General features: G+C 38.8%; 1 protein-coding gene and 2 non-coding genes across 3 annotated transcripts in view; 2 read left to right on the plus strand and 1 right to left on the minus strand.

Annotated features, from left to right (window-relative positions):
• The window catches only part of LOC115862588 (zinc finger protein 569), a 60,860-nt gene that overhangs the window by 3,471 nt on the left and 36,574 nt on the right, over positions 1-20,815 (plus strand).
• On the minus strand, positions 3,976-4,082 carry LOC115862704 (U6 spliceosomal RNA). Its single transcript, XR_004043189.1, has one exon. It is a non-coding gene; the product is annotated as a U6 spliceosomal RNA (small nuclear RNA).
• Positions 15,965-16,037, plus strand: TRNAE-CUC (transfer RNA glutamic acid (anticodon CUC)). The gene has a single exon. It is a non-coding gene; the product is annotated as a tRNA-Glu (tRNA).

Here is a 20,815-nt window from a genome sequence, read left to right on the forward strand (position 1 = left end):
ACTAGTACTTAAAATATTCCTACTGCAAATAATTTAATATTTCTTTATAGATCTATTTGCTTTGGGGTTGTCTCTCTAGGGACATATAACCCAATTATTGTGCTTTAAAGTAACTAGAACTAATTTCTCTGTGTGTGGTTAAGCCACAAATGTAACATACGAGTAGGTTCATTTGTTTCATTCTGCTTTTGATTTTTAGGTATAGCTTATGGGTTTTTTTGGTTGTTGTTGTTTTAATTTAATTTATGTAATTAATTATTTTAGTTTTTGTTTTAACATTTGTTTTAATTTTGTTTTAGAATCATGTAAGACATTTACATGGTTGGAAAGTCAAATATGCAAAACAAACACACAAAACAAAGAGAAGTCTTGTACTGTTTGCAAACAGGGAGCATGATGCCTCCAGCTTTGTTATTCCTTCTCAAGATTGCTTTGGCAATTTGGGGTCTTTTGTGGGTCCATACAAATTTTAGGATTGTTTGTTCTATTTCTATGAAAAATTCCATTGGAATTTTGATAGAAATTGCATTGAATCTATACATTGCTTTGGGTAGTATGAACATTTTAGCAATATCAATTCTTCCAATCCATGAACACGGAATTTCTTTCCATTTATTTGTGTCTTTTTCAATTTCTTTCATCAGTGTCCTATAGTTTTCATTGTATAGTCTTTCACCTGCTTGGTTGAACTTATTCCTAGGTGTTTTATTCTTTTTGATGCAGTTGTGAATGGAATTGTTTTCTTAACTTTTCTTTCTGATAGTTCATTATTAGTGCATAGAAATGCAGCAATTTCTGTATATTAATTTTGTATCCTGCAACATTACTGAATTCATTTATAAGTTCTAACAGTTATTTGGCAGTCTTTAGGGTTTTGTATGTATAATATCATGTCATCTGCAAATAATGAAAGTTTCACTTCTTCCTTTCCATTTGGATGCCTTTTATTTCTTTTTCTTGCCTAATTGCTCTGGCTAGGATTTCCAGTACTATGTTGAACAAAAATAGTGAGAATGGGCATCCTGTCTTGTTCCTGGTCTTAGAGGAAAAGCTCTTAGCTTCACACCATTAACTATGGTGTTAGTTCTGAGCTTGTCATATATATCATTAATTATGTGAAATACGTTTCCTCTATACCCACTTTGTTGAGAGTTTTTTTTTTTTTTTTTTTTTGGCTGTATGCGGGCCTCTCACTGTTGTGGCCTCTGCTGTTGTGGAGCACAGGCTCCGGACACACAGGCCCAGCGGCCATGGCTCACGGGCCCAGCTGCTCCGCAGCATGTGGGATCCTTCCGGACCGGGGCACGAACCCGTGTCCCCTGCATCAGCAGGCAGACTCCCGACCACTGCGCCACCTGGGAAGCCCTGTTGAGAGTTTTTATCAAAAATGGATGTTGAATCTTGTCAAATACTTTTCCTTCATCTATTGAGATGATCATATGGATTTTTATCATTCATTTTGGTAATGTGGTGTATCACATTTGTTGATTTGTGGTTATTGAACCATCCTTGCATCCCTAGAATATATCCCACTTTATTGAGGTGTTTGATTCTTTTTTTAAAATTTTTTAAAATAAATTTATTTGTTTGTTTTATTTTTGGCTGCATTGGGTCTTCATTGTTGCACATGGGCTTTCTCTAGTTGTGGCGAGTGGAGGCTACTCTTCATTGTGGTGCACAGGCTTCTCATTGCAGTGGCTTCTCCTGTTGCAGAGTGTGGGCTCTAGGCATGCGGGCTTCAGTAGTTGTGGCTTGTGGGCTCTAGAGTGCAGGTTCAGTAGTTCTGGTGCATGGGCTTAGTTGCTCCGCAGCATGTGGGATCTTCCCAGACCAGGGATTGAACCTGTGTCCCCTGCACTGGCAGGCGGATTCTTAACCACTGTGCCACCAGGGAAGCCCTGAGGTGTTTGATTCTTAATGTATGTTGAGTTCATGTTTGCTAATATTTTGTTGAGGATTTTTCATCTGTGTTCATCCGGAATATTGGCCTGTGATTGTCTTTTCTTGTAGTATACTTGTCTGGTTTTGGTATCAGGGTAATGCTGGCCTTGTGAAGTGAGTTTGGAAGCGTTTTCTCCTCTTCTATTTTTGGGAGATTTTTAGAAGAATTCGTATTAATTTTTCTTTGAATGTTTGGTAGAATTCACCAGTACAGCCATCTGGTTCTGGATTTTTGTTTGCTGGGAGGTTTTAAATTACTGATTCAACCTCCTTACTAGTAATCGGTCTGTTCAGATTCTTTGTTTCTTCATAATTCAGTCTTGGATGGTTGTATGTTTCTAGGAATGTATCCATTCCTTCTAGGTTGTCCAATTTTTTGGCATATAATTGTTTGTAATAGTCTCTTATCTTTTGTATTGTATTTCTGTGGTATCAGTTGTAACATATCCTCTTTTGTTTCTGATTTTGTTCGAGTCCTCTCTCTTTTTACTTGGTGAGTCTAGCTAAAGGTTTGTCCATTTTGTTTATCTTGTCACAGCATCAGTTCTTGGTTTCATTGATCTTTTCTCTTGTCTTTTTAGTCTCTATTTCATTTTTTTCTGCCCTGATTCTTGTTATTTCCTTCCTTCTACTAAGTTTGGGCTTCTTTTATTCTTCTTTTCTAGTTCCTCAAGGTTTAAAGTTAGGTTGTTTATTTGACATTTTTCTTGGTTTTTGAAATAGGCATTTGTTGTTATGAACTTCCTTCTTAGAGCAGTTTTTGTTGCATCCCTTAAGTTCTGGTGTATTGTACTTCCATTTTCATTTGTCTCAAGATATTTTTGATTTTGCTTTTGATTTCTTTGTTCCCATTGGTTATTCAGTAGCATGTTGTTTAGTTGCTACATATTTCTGAATTTTCCAGTTTTCTTCTGGTAATTGATTTCATTTCATACCATGTGGTTGGGAAAGATGCTGGATATTATTTAAGTCTTCTTAAATTTGTCAAGACTTGTTTTGCGGCCTATCATATCCTAGAGACTGTTCCATGTGCACCTGAGAAGAAGGTGTATTCAGGTGCTTTTGGATGGAATTTCTGTATATATCTATTTAGTCTGTCTGGTCTAATGTGTTGTTTAAGGCCAATGTTTCCTTATTGATTTTCTGTCAGAACGATTTATCCATTGTCTTATTGTATTGCTGCCTATTTCTCCCTTTAGACCAGTTAATATTTGCTTCATATATTTAGGTGCTCTTATGTTGTGTGCATATATATTTACAAATGTTTATCCTCTTGTTGGATTGACCCCTTTATCATTATGTAATGCCCTTCATTGTCTCTTATGGCAGTCTTTGTTTTAAAGTCTGTTTTGTCTGATATAAGTATAGCTATCCCAACTTTCTTTTGGTTTCCATTTGCATGGAATATCATCATGCAAAAAGATGGACCCTTCAGTCTGTGTGTGTTCTTACAACTGAAGTAAATCTCTCATAGGTAGCATATTGATGGGTTTTGCTTTTTTTATCCATTCATCCATTCTGTGTCTTTTTGAAAGCTTTTCTCTTTTTGTGTGTGTGGTATGCAGGCCTCTCACTGTTGTGGCCTCTCCCATTGCAGAGCACAGGCTCCGGACGCGCAGGCTCAGCGGCCATGGCTCATGGGCCCAGCCGCTCCGCGGCACGTGGGATCCTCCTGGACCAGGGCACAAACCCATTCTGTGTCTTTTGATCAGAGAATTTAATCCATTTACATTTAAAGTAATTATTGATAGGTATGTATTTATTGCTATTTTGTTAATTGGTTTTTGGCTGTTTCGTCGTTCCTCTGTTCCTTTCTTTGCTATTTCTTTGTGGTTTGATGGCTTTCTTTATTGGTATGCTTAGATTCATTTCTCACTATCTTTTGTTATCTACTGCAAATTTTTGGTTAATGGTTACAATGAGACTGACATAAACCCACTTATATTTATAATGGTCTAATTTAAGTTGATAATAATCAAAGTTTGAATGCATTCTAAAGCTTTACATTTCTATCCCTGCCCCCCCATCATTTTAAAAAATATCAAACGCTTCACAAATTTGCATGTCATCCTTGTGCAGAGGCCATGCTATTCATCTCTATATCATTCCAATTTTAGTATATATGCTGCTGGAGTGAGCACTGGGAGGTTTCTGTTGACCTGTCTTCAAGTTCATTGATTTTTTCTTCAGTCATGTTGAGTCTACTGATGAGTCCATTGAAGGCATTCTTTTTTTTTTTTAGAGTTCCATCAGCACTAAGCAATTTTAATTTTAAAAAAATGATGTCAGAGTAATTTCAAACTCACAGAAAATTTGCAAGTACACTACAAAAAAACTCCCTTATTGCCTTCACCCAGATTCACCAACTTTTAATATCTCTCTCTTTCTTTCTCTCTCTCTCTCTCTCACACACACACACACACACACACACACACACACACACACACAATGAGTCTTTTTCTGAACCATTTGACTACAAGCTTCAGACCTGATCCTTCATCCCCTAAATACTCCAGTGTGTATTTCCCTAAACAGAGACCTCCCAATAAGTCAGGAAGTCAACAATTGATACAACATTGCCATTTAGAGAACCTGTTCAAATTTCAGTTTTGCCAATTGTCCCCAAAATGTCTTTTTCTTCATACTTTAAAAAACATATATATTTATTTATTTTTATTTGGTTGTGCCGGGTCTTGTGGCTGGTGGGCTTTTTAGTTGCAGCTGGCAGGCTCCATAGTTGTGGCTTGCCATCTCCTTAGTTGCAGCATGCGGGCTCCTTAGTTGTGGCATGCGAACTCTTAGTTGCGGCATGCCTGTGGGATCTAGTTCCCTGACCAGGGATTGAACCTGGGCCCCCTGCATTGGGAGCATGGGGTCTTAACCACTGCGCCACCAGGGAAGTCCCCCCAAAATGTCTTTTTTAGTTTTCAGGTACAGGATTCCTTCATACCTTGCATTTGGTTGTCATGTCTCTTTGGCCTCCTGTAACCTGGAACAGTTCCTCAGTCATTCTGTCTATCATGTCCTTGAGAGTTTAAAAGAATACAGGCCTTATATTCTGTAGGCTGGCACTCAACTTGAGTCCATTGGATGTTTCTTCATGCCTAGACTCAGGCATGTATTCCTGACAAACTTTGATTTTCTCATTATGTCATTCTGTCCCATCACTGGTGATGTTAACCTTGATCATCTAGTCATGTTGATGTCTTCACTGTAAAGTTCTATTTTTCCTTGTAACTGTTGGAAAATGTTCCAGTATGGTGCTAAAATCCTGTTCCTCATCAAAACTTTACCCATTCTTAGCCTCCATTGACAACTTCAGTCTGAACCACTCTCCAGTTGATAAGTGGTTTTATGTTTGTATTATTCCTTTTACATTTATTGGTTGGCATTATAGTGGAAAGGAAGAGCTTTCCTTTCTCCCTATTGATTTATATCATGTTGAGCTCATGGATTCTATTTTATTCAGTAGGTTATAATTTATTACTGTAAATATTTATTTTCATGCTCAAATTGCCCCTAATTTGGCCAATGGGAGCTTCTTTGAGCCAGTTTCACATCTTTTTAACATGGTCCTATCAGTTTTTGAGCACTTCCTTAATTTCTGGCACAAGATGTTCTAGGCTCATCTTGTAGTTTTCCTGCTCCAGCCCTAAAATCAGATATTTCTTCAGACAGTCTTGGTTCCTCTTCTTTTTTCCCATATAAATATTTTTTGGAAAATTTTGGACTTTTATTTATTTATTGTTGTTGAAGTATAGTTGATTTACCATATTATGTTAGTTTCAAGTGTACAGCAGAGTGATTTGGTTATATATATATTCTTTTTTTGATACTTTACATTATAGTTTATTACAAGATATTGAATATAGTCCCCTGTGCTATGCAGTAAATCCTTGTTGTTTATTTTATATGCATCTGTTAATCCCATACTCTCAATTTATTCCTCCCTTGCTTCCTCTCCCCTTTAGTAACCATAAGTTTGTTTTCTATGTCTGTGAGTCTGTTTTCTGTTTTGTATATAGATTCATTTGTACTATTTTTTAGATTCCACATGTGATATATAATATTTGTCTTTGTCTGACTTCACTTAGTATGATAGTCTCTAGGTCCATCCATGTTTTTGCAAATGACATTATTTCATTCTTTTTTTATGACTAAATAATATTCCATTGTGTATATATATATTATATATATGTACACCACATCTTCTTTATCCATTCGTCTGCCAATGGACATTTAGGTTGCTTCCATGTCTTGGATATTGTAAATAGTGTGCCACTATGAACAATGGGATGCCTGTACCTTTTTGAATTAGAGTTTTTGTCTTTTCTGGATATATGCCCATAAATGGGATTGCTGGGTAATATGGCAACTCTACTTTTAGTTTTTTTTTTTAACATGGTTCTTTTTTTTAACATCTCTATTGGAGTATAATTGCTTTACAATGGTGTGTTAGTTTCTGCTTTATAACAAAGTGAATCAGCTATACATATACATATATCCCCATATCCCCTCCCTCTTGCATCTCCCTCCCACCCTCCCTATCCCACCCCTCTAGGTGGTCACAAAGCACTGAGCTGATCTCCCTGTGCTATGTGGCTGCTTCCCACTAGCTAGCTATTTTACATTTGGTAGTGTATGTATGTCCATGCCACTCTCTCACTTCATCCCAGCTTACCCTTCCCCCTCCCCACATCCTCAAGTCCATTCTCTACATTTGCATCTTTATTCCTGTCCTGCCCCTAGGTTCTTCAGAACCATTTTTTTTTAGATTCCATATATATGTGTTAGCATACAGTATTTGTTTTTCTCTTTCTGACTTACTTCACTCTGTATGACAGACTCTAGGCCCATCCACCTCACTACAAAAAACTCAATTTCCTTTCTTTTTATGGCTGAATAATATTCCATTGTATATATGTGCCACATCTTCTTTATCCACTCATCTGTCGATGGGCACTTAAGTTGCTTCCATGTCCTGGCGATTGTAAATAGTGCTGCAGTGAACATTGTGGTACATGTCTGTTTTTGAATTATGGTTTTCTCAGGGTATATGCCCAGTAGTGGGATTGCTGGGTCGTATGGTAGTTCTATTTTTAGTTTTTTAAGGAAGCTCCATACTGTTCTCCATAGTGGCTGTATCAATTTACATTCCCACCAACAGTGCAAGAGGGTTCCCTTTTCTCCACACCCTCTCCAGCATTTATTGTTTGTAGATTTTTTGATGATGGCCATTCTGACCAGTGTGAGGTGATACCTCATTGTAGTTTTGATTTCCATATCTCTAATAATTAGTGATGTTGAGCATCTTTTCATGTGCTTTTTGGCCATCTGTATGTCTTCTTTGGAGAAATGTCTATTTAGATCTTCTGCCCATTTTTTGATTAGGTTGTTTGTGTTTTTGACAAAGAGTTGCATGAGATGTTTGTATATTTTGGAGATTAACCCCTTGTCAGTTGCTTCATTTGCAAATATTTTCTCCCAGTCTGTGGGCTTTTTATTTTGTTGATAGTTTCCTTTGCTGTGCAAAAGCTTATAAGTTTGATTAGGTCCCACTTGTTTATTTTTGCTTTTATTTCTATTGCCTTGGGAGACTGACCTAAGAAAACATTGCTGTGATTTATGTCAGAGAATGTTTTGCCTATGTTCTCTTCTAGGAGTTTTATGGTGTCATGTCATATTTAAGTCTTTAAGCCATTTTGAATTTATTTTTGTACATGGTGTAAGGGAGTGTTCTAGCTTCATTGATTACATGTGGCTGTCCACCTTTCCCAGCACCACTTGCTGAAGAGACCGTCTTGTCTTCATTGTATATTCTTGTCTCCTTTGTCAAAGATTAATTGACTGTAGGTGTGTGCGTTTATTTCTGGGCTCTTTATTCTGTTCCATTGATTTATATGTCTGTTTTTGTGCCAGTACCATGCTGTTTTGATTACTGTAGCTTTGTAATATTGTCTGAAGTCTGGGAGGGTTATGCCTCCTGCTTTGTTCTTTTTCCTCAGGATTGCTGTGGCAATTCTGGGTTTTTTGTGGTTCCATGTAAATTTTATGATTATTTGTTCTAATTCTGTGAAAAATGTCATGGGTAATTTGATAGGGAACACATTAAATCTGTAGATTGCTTTGGGTACTATGGCCATTTAAACTATGTTAATTCTTCCAATCCAAGAACATGGGCTATCTTTCCATTTCCTTGAATCCTCTTCAGTTTCCTTTATCAATGTTTTATAGTTCTCAGCATATAAATCTTTTACCTCCTTGGTTAGGTTCATTACTAGGTGGTTTGTTTTTTGGATGTGATTTTAAATGGGATTTTTTTTTTTTTACCTTCCCTTTCTGATATTTCTTTGTTAGTGTAAAGAAATGCAACACATTTCTGTATATTACTCTTGTATCCTGCTACCTTGCTGAATTCATTTATGAGTTCTAATAGTTTTTTGTGTGGAGTCTTTAGGGTTTTCTATATAGAGTATCATGTCATTTACATACAATGACAATTTTACCTCTTCCTGAATGCCTTCATTTCTGTTAGTGTATTTTTTAAATTAATTTAAATTAATTTTTATTGGAGTATAGTTGCTTTACAATGTTGTGTTAGTTTCTGCTGTACAGCAGAGTGAATCAGCTATATGTATACATATAATCCCTCTTTTTTTGGATTTCCTTCCCATTTAGGTCACCTCTGTTGATATATTTTTGATTGCTAGCATTCCTTTTGTTTATTTCTCCCCTTACATTATCTATTTTCCTAATTTGTTCATTAGAGCCCTGAACATATTAGTCATAGTTATTTTAAATGCACTGCACAAACTTTTACTGTGCCCTTTGAAATGTAAATTATTGTGCTAGGCCATGAAGAAGCCATATAAGTAGTCCCTGCCATAAGTGATTCACAGTCCTAGGGAGAGAGACAAATCAGCAAATGCTGTGGCAGAATGATAAATGCCAATGTTGGGCAAGCTCATGGGATGTAGGAGTAAGATATATCCAATAGAGGGATATCCTGATCAAGGAATAAAGTAGTTTTTTGTTTGTTTGTTTGTTTTTTGCCATGTTGCATGGCTTGCAGGATCTTAATTCCCGAACCAGGGATCGAACCTGGGCCCACAGCAGTGAGGGTGTCAAGTCCTAACCACTGGACTGCCAGGGAATTCCCTGGATAAAGTAGTTCTTAATTTGACTTAAGGATGAGAAGACATTGGTCAAGTGAAAGATGCAGTTGATCAGCAATCAGGGAATGGTTTCTATGTAGGGGGAAATGATATGCAGTAGCTTTTAAGGGAGTGAGTGCACTGTGTTTCTTTTAAAAGGCACATAACCATAACTTGTGCCCCCCCCATGTGATTTAAACATATGTTGCCAAGTGGATGTTAGGACATGGAATCCAGGGACACATGGGAAGACTAGGGAAAGAGAAGACTAGGGAAATTTTGGGGTGGTGGTGGAAAGACAATACTCATCCACGATGGAGCTATTTCCCCAGTATGTAAGTTAGCTCAAACTATCTAGAGAATTGCTTTGGGAAATGCAGCCAGGGGTGGGGCTCTCAATGATTCTAGAGTTTTTGGCAAAATTTGGATTCAAGCAGGCAGAGATGATGATAATGACGATGATGATGATACGGATGCCCAAGTTGTTAATGTTTTTTAACTGTATCCGAGCTCATTTCAGGAGGGAAGTATGCATAGTAGTTCAGAAACTGAACAAATGGATATACCTCAAGTAAGTTCTTCACAAAGGGACAAGAAAAATAACATTTGGTATGAATAGAACATCTGAGAATTTGTTTTGAAAGTATTTCTCCAGTCAGTCCACTTTGAATTCCTCCAAATTTATTCTTTTTTCCCTGACACCTTGCCAATTGCTACTGCTTTGCCTGTAACAGTTTGCCGCAGCAACTCCAACATAGCGAATTTACTTAACATTAAGATACCATCTTAATCCTAACTTCATGTGGGAGGTATTTTGGGGCCCCATGCCAGAATAAGCTGAGGGACTTTTGCTGTGTACCTTCCAAGTGGGGCAATTCTTAAAAGTTTATTGTAGTGGAGGGACTTTGGGTTTCTGCTCAGGGACATAGATGGAAAGAGCTCTGCCTCCACCCTTAAAACAAGGAAAAAACTGGACGAACTGCAGATTAACAACTTTTTTTGAACTCATCAAAGAACTGAGGTCACAGGGCAACCAAGTAACCTGAAATCTGAGGAAAAACAGATGCCTTCTGGGAGAAACAGGACTTGAGCCTTCACTCACATGGGGTGGATACTGCCAGACACCATATAAGCCAGTAAGAAGATACAGTTAAATTTTTTAAACAAATTATCAAAGGTTGAATGTGGGCCAGCAAGAGTATAAAGCCACTGAGGGAGTTGCAAATTTGGGAGTTTTCAATCTCTGTTAGGCTTTTCCTCCAGAAATCCCACCAGACACTCACTGTGAAAATGGAGGAGAGTCCTGTGATATCTTTCCTTGTGGTGCTGCTTTGGGAAAGGGAACAACAGCACAGACCCATCTTTGCTGCAGAATAAAAACTTTAGTTTGTATAATAAAAAGCAACAAAAACTGTTACCTTAGGGCACAGGTGGAAACTTATAGCAGTTTAAGAAAGTGAACTGAAAAAAAAGCACTACCTCTGGGAGTGGGGAAGGAATATGTGGTAGACCTAGCACACAGCTGGAGGAGAGGCAAGAGCATTCATGAAAGCCACATACATAACCAAGACCCAGGGACATGGGGCCTGCCTAAGATTTAGGCTTAGTGAGAATATAAGAGACTGCTTTTCTCTACCAACCCCTACTGCCCAACCCCCCATGAGGGTAACAAGCATCAAATAAAAATAATACTGGAACATAGCTGGGAGACCTGCAAGAGAGATTCTCTGTGGGGAACAGCACAGATGGAATACTCATTGCCAAGGGAGAAACATATATTGAGAAAACATGCCTGGCAAACCAACCCATACCTTAAACACAGGTATCTTTAGAGGAATTTGAAGCCTGTGGTACAATGAAGGTAACCACAGCAATGAAAAACCTAAACCCCACCCATCTGCTGACTCAAACCCCCGTGTTAAAAACATAGCAGAGGGCTTCCCTGGTGGTGCAGTGGTTGAGAGTCCGCCTGCTGATGCAGGGGACACGGGTTCGTGCCCCGGTCCGGGAAGATCCCACATGCCGCGGAGCAGCTAGGCCCATGAGCCATGGCCACTGAGCCTGTGCGTCCGGAGCCTGTGCTCCACAACAGGAGAGGCCACAACAGTGAGAGGCCTGCATACTGGGAAAAAAAAAAAAAAAAGCAAAAAACAAAAAAACCTAGCAGAAGGAAAGGCATGCTAATCTGTAAGCATAAGAAATACTTAACTTTATATTTGCTGTACTACCCAAGGTGTCCAGCTTTCCAAAAAATTATAAGGTATGTGAAAAGGCAAGAAATAACACTTCAAAGAGCCAAAGCAATCATCAGAACCAGACTCAGATATGACGTAGATATTGGAACAACCCAATAGGAATTTAGAATAATTATGACTAATATGTAATGAATCACATGGGTAATTACAGCAGAGAGATGGAAACTATAAGAAAAAGTTGAATAGAAATGCTAGAAATCAGAATCACAGCAGAGGTGAATAATGTTTATGATAGACTCATTAGTAGATTGGACACAGCTGAAGAAAGAATCTGTGAACTTCAATTTAGAGTAATAGAAATTACCTATACTGAAACACAGTGAGAAAAAGAGTGGGTGAAAAAAGCCAGAATAGAGCATCCAAGAGGTATAGGACAGTATAAAATGTCTCATATATGCTTAATTGGAATCCCAGTTAAGAGAGAGAGTGAAGAAAAAATATTTGAAGAAATAATGGCTGAGACTTTTTCAAAGTTAATGACACCAAACCAATAAACTCAGAGACCACCAAGCAGGATAAACACAAATAAAAATGAAAAACACTTTTGGACATATCATATTTAAAAAAAATATACTTATTTATTTATTTATTTGGCTGCTCTGGGTCTTAGTTGTGGTATGAGGGATCTTCATTGCCACATGCGGGATCTTCATCGCAGCATGCAGGATCTTTAGTTGCAGCATGCAGGATCTTTTAGTTGCAGCATGCAGGCTGTTAGTTGTGGCAGGTGGGATCTAGTTCCCTGACCAGGGATCGAACCTGGGCCCCCTACATTGGGAGCACAAAGTCTTAACCACTGGACCACCAAGAATGCCCCTGGGTATTATCATATTTAAACTTCTGAAAAAGAAAGATAAGGAAGAAAATCTTGAAGGCAACTTCAAGAAAATAGAAACTTTATGTACTGAGGGACAAGGATAAGAATCACATACAGCAGACTTCTCATCAGATATCATGCAAGCAAGAAGACAATGGAGACAAATTTTTAAAGTACTGAAAGAAAAAAGCTATCAATACAGGATTCTATACCATGTAAAAATATGCTTCAAAAATGAAAAATAAATACTTTTTCAGGGACTTCCCTGGTGGCGCAGTGGTTAAGGATCCACCTGCCAATGCAGGGGACATGGGTTCAATCCCTGGTCTGGGAAGATCCCACATGCCATGGAGCAACTAAGCCCATGCAGGGTAACTAAGCCCATGCACCAAAACTACTGAGCCTGCGCTCTAGAGCCTGTGAGCCACAACTACTGAAGCCCACTAGCCACAACTACTGAGCCCCATGAGCCACAACTACTGAAGCCAGTGCACCTAGAGGCTGTGCTCCTCAATAAGAGAAGCCACCACAATGAGAAGCCTGCACACCACAACGAGAGAAAGCCCACACGCAGCAATGAAGACCCAATGCAGCCAAAAATAAATAAATAAAATACTTTAGACAATCAAAAACTCATTGCAGGCTTCCCTGGTGATGCAGTGGTTAAGAATCCCCCTGTCAATGCAGGGGACACGGGTTCGAGCCTTGGTCCGGGAAGATCCCACATGCTGCGGAGCAACTAAACCTGTGCACCACAACTACTGAACCTGCACTCTAGAGCCCACAAGCCACAACTACTGAGCTCACGTGCCACAACTACTGAAGCCTGCATGCCTAGAACCTGTGCTCCACAACAAGGGAAGCCACTGCAATGAGAAGTCCGAGCACCGCAATGAAGACTAGCCCCTGCTCGCTGCAAGTAGAGAAAGCCCGTGTGCAGCAATGAGACCCAACACAGCCATAAATAAATAAATAAATAAATTTTTATTTATTTAAAAAAACTGCCAATAGACCTTCTCTACAGGAGATGCAGAAGGAATATGATATCAATCAAACTTGGATTTGCACAAAGAAATGAAGAGCATTGGAACTGGAATCAGTGAAATTCAAATAAAATTCATTTCCTTTCTTATATGTAATTGCTCTAAAAGATACGTGATCATCTAAAGTAAATATTGTATGTTTATGGCATAGGTAAAAGTGAAATATATGACGAATGTAGCACAAAGGATGGGAGGAATTTGGAATATGTTGTTGTGGTCTTTATACTACAAGTGAAGCAGTGTCATATTATTTGAAGGTAGATGCAGATTTTTTTGGGGGGGGGGGTTGTTCCAAAGAGCAAATTTAATCAGAGAAGTGAGAAAATTCAGAAACAAAGGAAAGCAGTCAAGCAATTTGAAACAATAATAGCTTAGCCATTAAACAAAGTTAAAGATCATTAGTTCCTCCATAAGGTCTGTAGTTAGTATTCTGAGCCATCCTTGAGTTGTTTGGCAGATGGTGAAACCCCCATCAGGTGGAAAAAGTTAACTGCTGCTTGACCATGAACGAGTTGACCCCAGGTGGGTTGGAATCAGATTGATGATATTGACTCCTGATTACCTCACCACCAACGAATCAGAAGAAGGTGCACAAGCTGATCACACAACTCCACCCCCTTACCCTGTCTTTATTTATTTATTTATTTTTGTGGTACGCGGGCCTCTCACTGTGGTGGCCTCTCCCATTGCGGAGCACAGGCTCCGGACGCGCAGGCTCAGCAGCCATGGCTCATGGGCCTAGCCGCTCCGCGGCATGTGGGATCCTCCCGGACCGGGGCACGAACCTGTATCCCCTGCATCGGCAGGTGGACTCTCAACCACTGCGCCACCAGGGAGGCCCATATGTACATTTTCAATATTCTTTTCCACTATGGTTTATCATAGGCTATTGAATATAGTTCCCTGTATTATATATATAGTAGGACGTTGTTGTTTATCCTTTCTGTATATAATAGATTACATCTGCTAACCCCAACCTCCCACTCCATCTCTCCCCCTGCCCCTCCTGCTTGGCTACCACAAGTCTGTTATCTATGTCTGTGAGACTGTTTCTGTTTCATAGATAGGTTCACTTGTATCATATTTTAGATTCCACATATAAGTGATACCATATGGTATTTGTCTTTCTTTTTCTGACTTCACTTAGTATGATAATCTCTAGTTGCATCCATGTTGCTGCTGAAGTAAAATTTTAAATGCCATTTTATTAGCACCCCCAAAATACAATACTTAATAAATCTCACAAAGTATGTACAGGCACTGTATGCTGAAAATGAAAAAAAAACATGATGAAAGAAAATAAATTAAAAATAAATGGAAATGCAGCTACATGGGTGGACTTAGAGATTAGCATGTGAAGTGAACTAAGTCAGAAACAGAAAGACAAATACCATAATGAAGGGGTGTTCTGCGGGTTGTCCTCCACTTCATGTTAGTGTTAATAGGTCTGCTAGTAGTACTCAAAATAGGCACTGGCTGAGAGGTGGAGATGTTATGCTTCGTTGTTTGGATGTGTGAAGAATTGGGATAAATGCTAGAATTAAGATCGAAAAGATTAGGGCTAATACTCCATCTAGTTTATTAGGAATTTATTGTAGAATTACATGTGCAAATAGAAAATATCACCCTGGCTTGATATGAGGTGGTGTGTTGAGAGGGTTTGCTGGAGTGTAGTTGTCTGGGTCTCCTAGTAGGTTGGGTGAAAATAGCACTAATATTATTAGTATTAAAATTAGTAACAAGGCACCTAGGATGTCTTTGATTGTACAGTAGGGGTGAAATGTAATTTTGTCTATATCAGATGAGATTCCTGTAGGATTACTGGAGCCTGTCTTGTAGAGGAATAGTAAGTAGACAGCTGCTAGTGCTGCAATTATAAATGGGAGAATAAAATGGAAGGCGAAGAATCGTGTAAGAGTTGCTTTATCTACTGAAAAGCCACCTCAGATTCATTTGGCGAGGCTTGTGCGGATACATGGGATTGCTGAGAGGAGAACAGTATTAACTGTTGCTCCTCAGAATATTTGTCCTCAAGGTAAGACATAGCCCATGAATGCTGTAGCTATGACTGTAAATAATAAGATGATTCCAGTGTTCCATGTTTCTGAAAAGGTATAGGATCTGGGACTCCCCTGGTGGTCCAGTGGTAAAGAATCCACCTTCCAATGCAGGGGACGTGGGTTCTATCCCTGGTCGGGGAACTAAGATCCCACATGCCATGGGGTAACTAAGCTCTTTTGCCACAACTACTGAGCTCACATGCCTCAATGAGAGAGCCCACGTGCCACAAACTACAGAGCCCACGTGCTCACCCGAGGGCCACAACTACAGAGCCCGTGCGCCCTGGAGCCCACACGCCCCAACTAGAGAGAGAAAACCCACACACCACAACTAGAGAGAAGCCTAAGCACTACAATGAAGAGCCCACACGCCATAACAAAAGATCCTGCATGCCTCAACGAAGATCCCGTGTGCCGCAACTAAGACCCGATGCAGCCAAAAAAATTAAAAAGGAAGAAAATAAATAAAATAGATAAATATTTTAAAAAGGTGTAGGATCCATAGTATAATCCTTGTCCTACATGAATAAATAGGCAAATAAAAAAGATGGAGGCTCCATTTGCATGTAGATATCGGATAATTCATCCATAGTTTACATCTCGGATATGTGTTACTGATTAAAAAGTGGTTATTGTATCTGATGTATAATGTATTGCTAGAATAAGCCTGTCAAGATTTGTAGAACTAGGGAGTTCCCTGGTGGTCCAGTGGTTAGGACTCTGTGCTCTCACTGCTGAGGGCCCAGGTTCAATCCCTGGTTAGGGAACTAAGATCCCTGCAAGCCAGGGCGGGGATCTTTTTGTGGCGGGGCCAAAAAAACCCCAGAAAAAAACAAAAATAAATGCCCAGTAGGGAACCAAAATTTCATCATGATGAAATGTTTGATGGAGCTGGGAGATCGATAAATGCATTGTTAATTTTTGTTAATGGATGATTTTCAGATGTTGGTTATTAAGTATTCTTATGGTTGAAATACAGTGATTTTTTCATGTCATTGGTTATGGTTAGATTCCATGTAAGAATAATGATAACATACATTGTATTTATTTTAAGTACTATTTTTGTAATTAGTCTTGTGGGTTTTTCTTCAAAACCTTCACCTAGGGCTTCCCTGGTGGCGCAGTGGTTAAGAATCCGCCTGCCAATTCAGGGGACGTGGGTTTGAGCCCTGGTCTGGGAAGATCCCACATGCCGTGGATCAACTAAGCCTGTGCACCACAACTACTGAGCCTGCACTCTAGAGCCTGTGAGCCACAACTACTGAAGCCTGCGTGCCTAGAGCCCATGCTCCGCAACAAGAGAAGCCACCGCAATGGGAAGCCTGCACACTGCAACGAAGAGTAGCCCCCGCTCGCCACAACTAGAGAAAGCCCGTGCACAGCAACAAAGACCCCAAACAGCCAAAAATAAATAAAATAAATAAATTTAAAAATAAACCTATTTATGGTGGACTTGGGTTGATTGTAGGTGGTGGTTTTGGTTGTGGGATTGTGTTGAATTTTGGTGGTTCGTTTTGGGGTCTAATAGCATTTTTGATTTATTTAGGGGGAATGTTGGTAGTGTTTGGTTATATGACAGCTATGGCTACTGAGCAGTATCCTGAAGTTTGAGTTTCTAGTAAGACCGTTCTAGGTATATTTCTTTCAGGATTGATAGAATTTTCAATAGTATTCTATGTTTTAAAGCAGTGGTCCCCAACCTTTTTGGCACCAGGTACCAGTTTCATAGAAGACATTTTTTTCTTCTATGAAAAAATGGTCGGGGGGTAGGGGGGTGGGGGATGGTTCAGGTTGTAATGCGAGCGATGGGGAGGAGCAGATGAAGTTTCCCTCGCTTGCTTACTACTCACCGCCTGCCGTGCTGCCCTGTCCCTAACAGGCCGTGGACCAGTACCAGTCTGTGGCCCGGGGGTTGCGGACCCCTGTTTTAAAGGATGAAGAAGTGGAGATTGTATTTAAGTTTAATGGACTAGGGGATTGGGTAATTTATGATACGGGTGATTCTGGGTTTTTTTTTTAATGAAGAGGCTATAGGAATTGCGACATTGTATAGCTCTGGTATTTGATTAGTAATTGTTACCCGTTGATCATTGCTTATTGGTGTTGTGGTTATTATAGAGGTTACTCGTGGTAATTGAACGGAATTATGCTTAGGGTGAGGGTAATGAGGAATGAAAGAAAATATAGTTTGATTAGGCCTTTTTGGTCTGATACTAGCATAGAAATTTTTATTTGAATAAGGGAAGTAGTTTTGGGTAGATACTTTCTAGTCAGATTAAATCTAGGAAGGCTGATGTGATTTTTGGCTTGCTGATAAATTTAAGTATGGTGGGAAGTTGTGTATAATAATGGAGAAATACCCTAGGGGGTTGGAAAATTTGAAGAAATTTGAAGGGTACTTAAATTTTAAGTTTTGTGTGGTGAGGTTGATTTCAGTGCCAGATGGTTACAGCAAGGGCAGTTAGTTTCAAATAATAAGGTATAGTTATTTGTGGAATTGTTGTTGGAATATTGTTGGAGATAAGAAATCCAGCAAAAATACTTCCAGTTAGTAAACATTTAATAGAATTGATTAGGAGTGGGTTGTTTTCATTAATTAGAATTAAAGTGGAAAAGTTTGTCCTAATAGTGCAAGAGAATAATGTGAGTGATATAGACAATTGTAAGGGATGTGGCGACGAGAGTTATTAGTAGGGCTCAGGTATTGGTATATGACATGTTAGCGATTTTGATGATTAGGTCGAGTAGAATCCTGTGAGGAAGTGTATTCCTGTTAGTGCGAGACTTCAATAATGAGGGCTGTTGTGGTAAAAGGTATTGCTTTAAATAAACCTGTCTACTGAATGTCTTGCTCATCATTTAGGCTATGAATAATGGATCTAGAGCATGTAAATAGTATGGCCTTGAAAAAGGCATGTATGCAAATATGGAGAAATGCTAGGTAAGGCTGGTTAATACTGGTTGTTACTATTATAAGGCCTAATTGGCATGAAGTAGAGATGGCAACAATTTTTAAATGTCATTTTGGGTAAGAGTGCATACTGCTGTAAATGATGTGGTAATTGCTCCGATACATAATATTATTGTTTGGGTAAATTTATTATTCTCTGTTAAAGGGTAAAAGCAGATAAGTAGAAAAGTACCTGGTGGCGCAGTGGTTGAGAATCTGCCTGCTAATGCAGGGGACACGGGTTCGAGCCCTGGTCTGGGAAGATCCCACATGCCGTGGAGCAACTAGGCCCGTGAGCCATAACTACTGAGCCTGCGCGTCTGGAGCCTGTGCTCCGCAACAAGAGAGGCTGCGATAGTGAGAGGCCCGTGCACCGCGATGAAGAGTGGCCACCGCCTGCCACCACTAGAGAAAGCCCTCGCACAGAAACGAAGACCCAACACAGCCAAAAAAAAAAAGAAAACAACTATAAAAAAAATACTTGCTACAACTATTCTTGAGTGGAGTAGGGCTGAGATGGGGGTAGGGCCTTCTATTGCTGGGGGAAGTCATTTGTGATGCCAAATTGGGCGGATTTTTCAGTTGTGGCCAATACAAGTCCTGTTAGAGGCAGGTTTGGGTGACTTAGATTAAGTATAAATATTTATTGTAGGTCTCATGCATTTAAGTTAAATGGGAATCATGCTACTGATAATAATAAATCCAATATCTCCAATGCGATTATATAAAACTGGTTGGAGAGCGGCTGTATTTGCCTCTGCTCATCCATGTTGTCACCCGATAAGTAGAAAAGATATAATTCCAACTCCTTCTGATCCAATGAAAAGCTGGAAAAGATTGTTAGCAGTGATAAGAATTAGTATTGTGGTAAGAAAAAGGAGTATTTAAAGAATCGATTGATGTTAGGATCTGAGTGCATATATCAGATTGAAAATTCTATAATAGATCACGTGACAGATAATGCTACTGGCACAGATATTATTGAGAAGGAGTCTGTTTGAAGCTAAGTGATAATTTAAGGGTTTGGATAGTAATTCAATGTCAGCTTGAGATAATTCTTTCTTGTCCTGTGTGAATGAATATTATTGTTGGAATTAAGCTGGTGATAAAAGCATATGAAATAGTGGTTTTTACATAGGATCTATATATGTTACTTTTGTAGTTGTTGGTATTTGTTATTATGATTGGTATTGTTAGTATAACTAGTGTAACTAGTGTGAAAGAGGTAAATAAGTTTATTACTTCTGTTTTGAGTTGCACCAACTTTTTGGTTCCTAAGACCAATGGATCAATACTATCCTTTAAAAGCTTGAAAAAGCCATACTGTTAGATATGGAGGCATGAATTAGCAGTTCTTGCATACTTTTTTGGTAAACAAGAAGGTTTAGTCTTCCGTTACTAGATTCACAATCTAGTGTTTTTTAAAACTATATTTACAGTACAAGGGCCATAAAATGGTTTTGGGACTTAACGATAGGAGTAAGAGAGGTAAAATGTGAAGAGTTATGAGAGCATTTTCTCGTATGGATGATGGCTTAATATTATTGATAGAGTTTGTATATTTGCCTTTTGCTATGATTAACATATATAGAGAGTATAAGGCAGTAATTACTATAGTAATTCCTATTAGGATAATGGTGACATTTGATCATGAGAAGGATGATACTACTAAAAATAGTTCTCCAATTAGCTTAATAGTTGGAGGTAGAGCTAGGTTTGTTAGGCTTGCTAGTAGTCATCACCGTTGCTATTAATGGGAGGAATGTTTGTAGACCTCTGGCTAGAATTATCATTCGGCTGTAAATTTGTTAGTAATTTGAATTTGTGAGGCAGAATGATATGAATGATGTGAGGCCATGGGCAATTATTAGAGCAGTGGCTCCTATATAACTTCAAGGTGTTTGGATAAGAATGGCTACGAAAACAAGTGCTATGTGACGGATAGAATAATATGTGATAAGTGACTTCAAGTCTGTTTGGTGTAAACAAATTGAACTCGTTATGATTATTCCTCATAAGGAGAATATGAGAAAAGTGTGTGCTATGAAATCTGTTAATGGGTTTAGTATTGTTGTAATTCATAGTATACCATAGCCTCCGAGTTTTAGTAGTATGGCTGCTAGGACTATGGATCCTGCAATGGGGGCTTCTACATATGCTTTAGGTAATCAAAGGTGAAGGCTGTAAGGGGTATTTTACTATAAAGCCTATTATACAGGCTAGTCATATGAAAATGTTGGATAAGGAGATGGATATTGCTTGTGTTCAATATTGAAGTATTAGAAAATTTAGTGAGCCTGTGATATTTTGAATATGTACTAGTGCTACTAAGAGTGGAAGCGATCCTACTAGTGTATAAAATAAGAAATAAACTCCTGCATTAAGTCGTTCAGTTTGATTACCCCACCGGGTAATGGTAAGTGTCGGGACTAGTGTTGCTTCAAATAAAATATAAAATAAGATTAATTCTATGGCAGTGAGTGTTATAATTAGGAATATTTGTAATATAATTAGCATGGCAATATATAACTTTTTGAGTTAATGATTGTTTGAATAGGTGAACTTGGCTGGCTATTAGTATTAATGGGAAGAATC

This window comes from Globicephala melas, chromosome 19, assembly GCF_963455315.2.
Source record: "Globicephala melas chromosome 19, mGloMel1.2, whole genome shotgun sequence".
In the NCBI taxonomy this organism is placed as follows: domain Eukaryota; kingdom Metazoa; phylum Chordata; class Mammalia; order Artiodactyla; family Delphinidae; genus Globicephala; species Globicephala melas.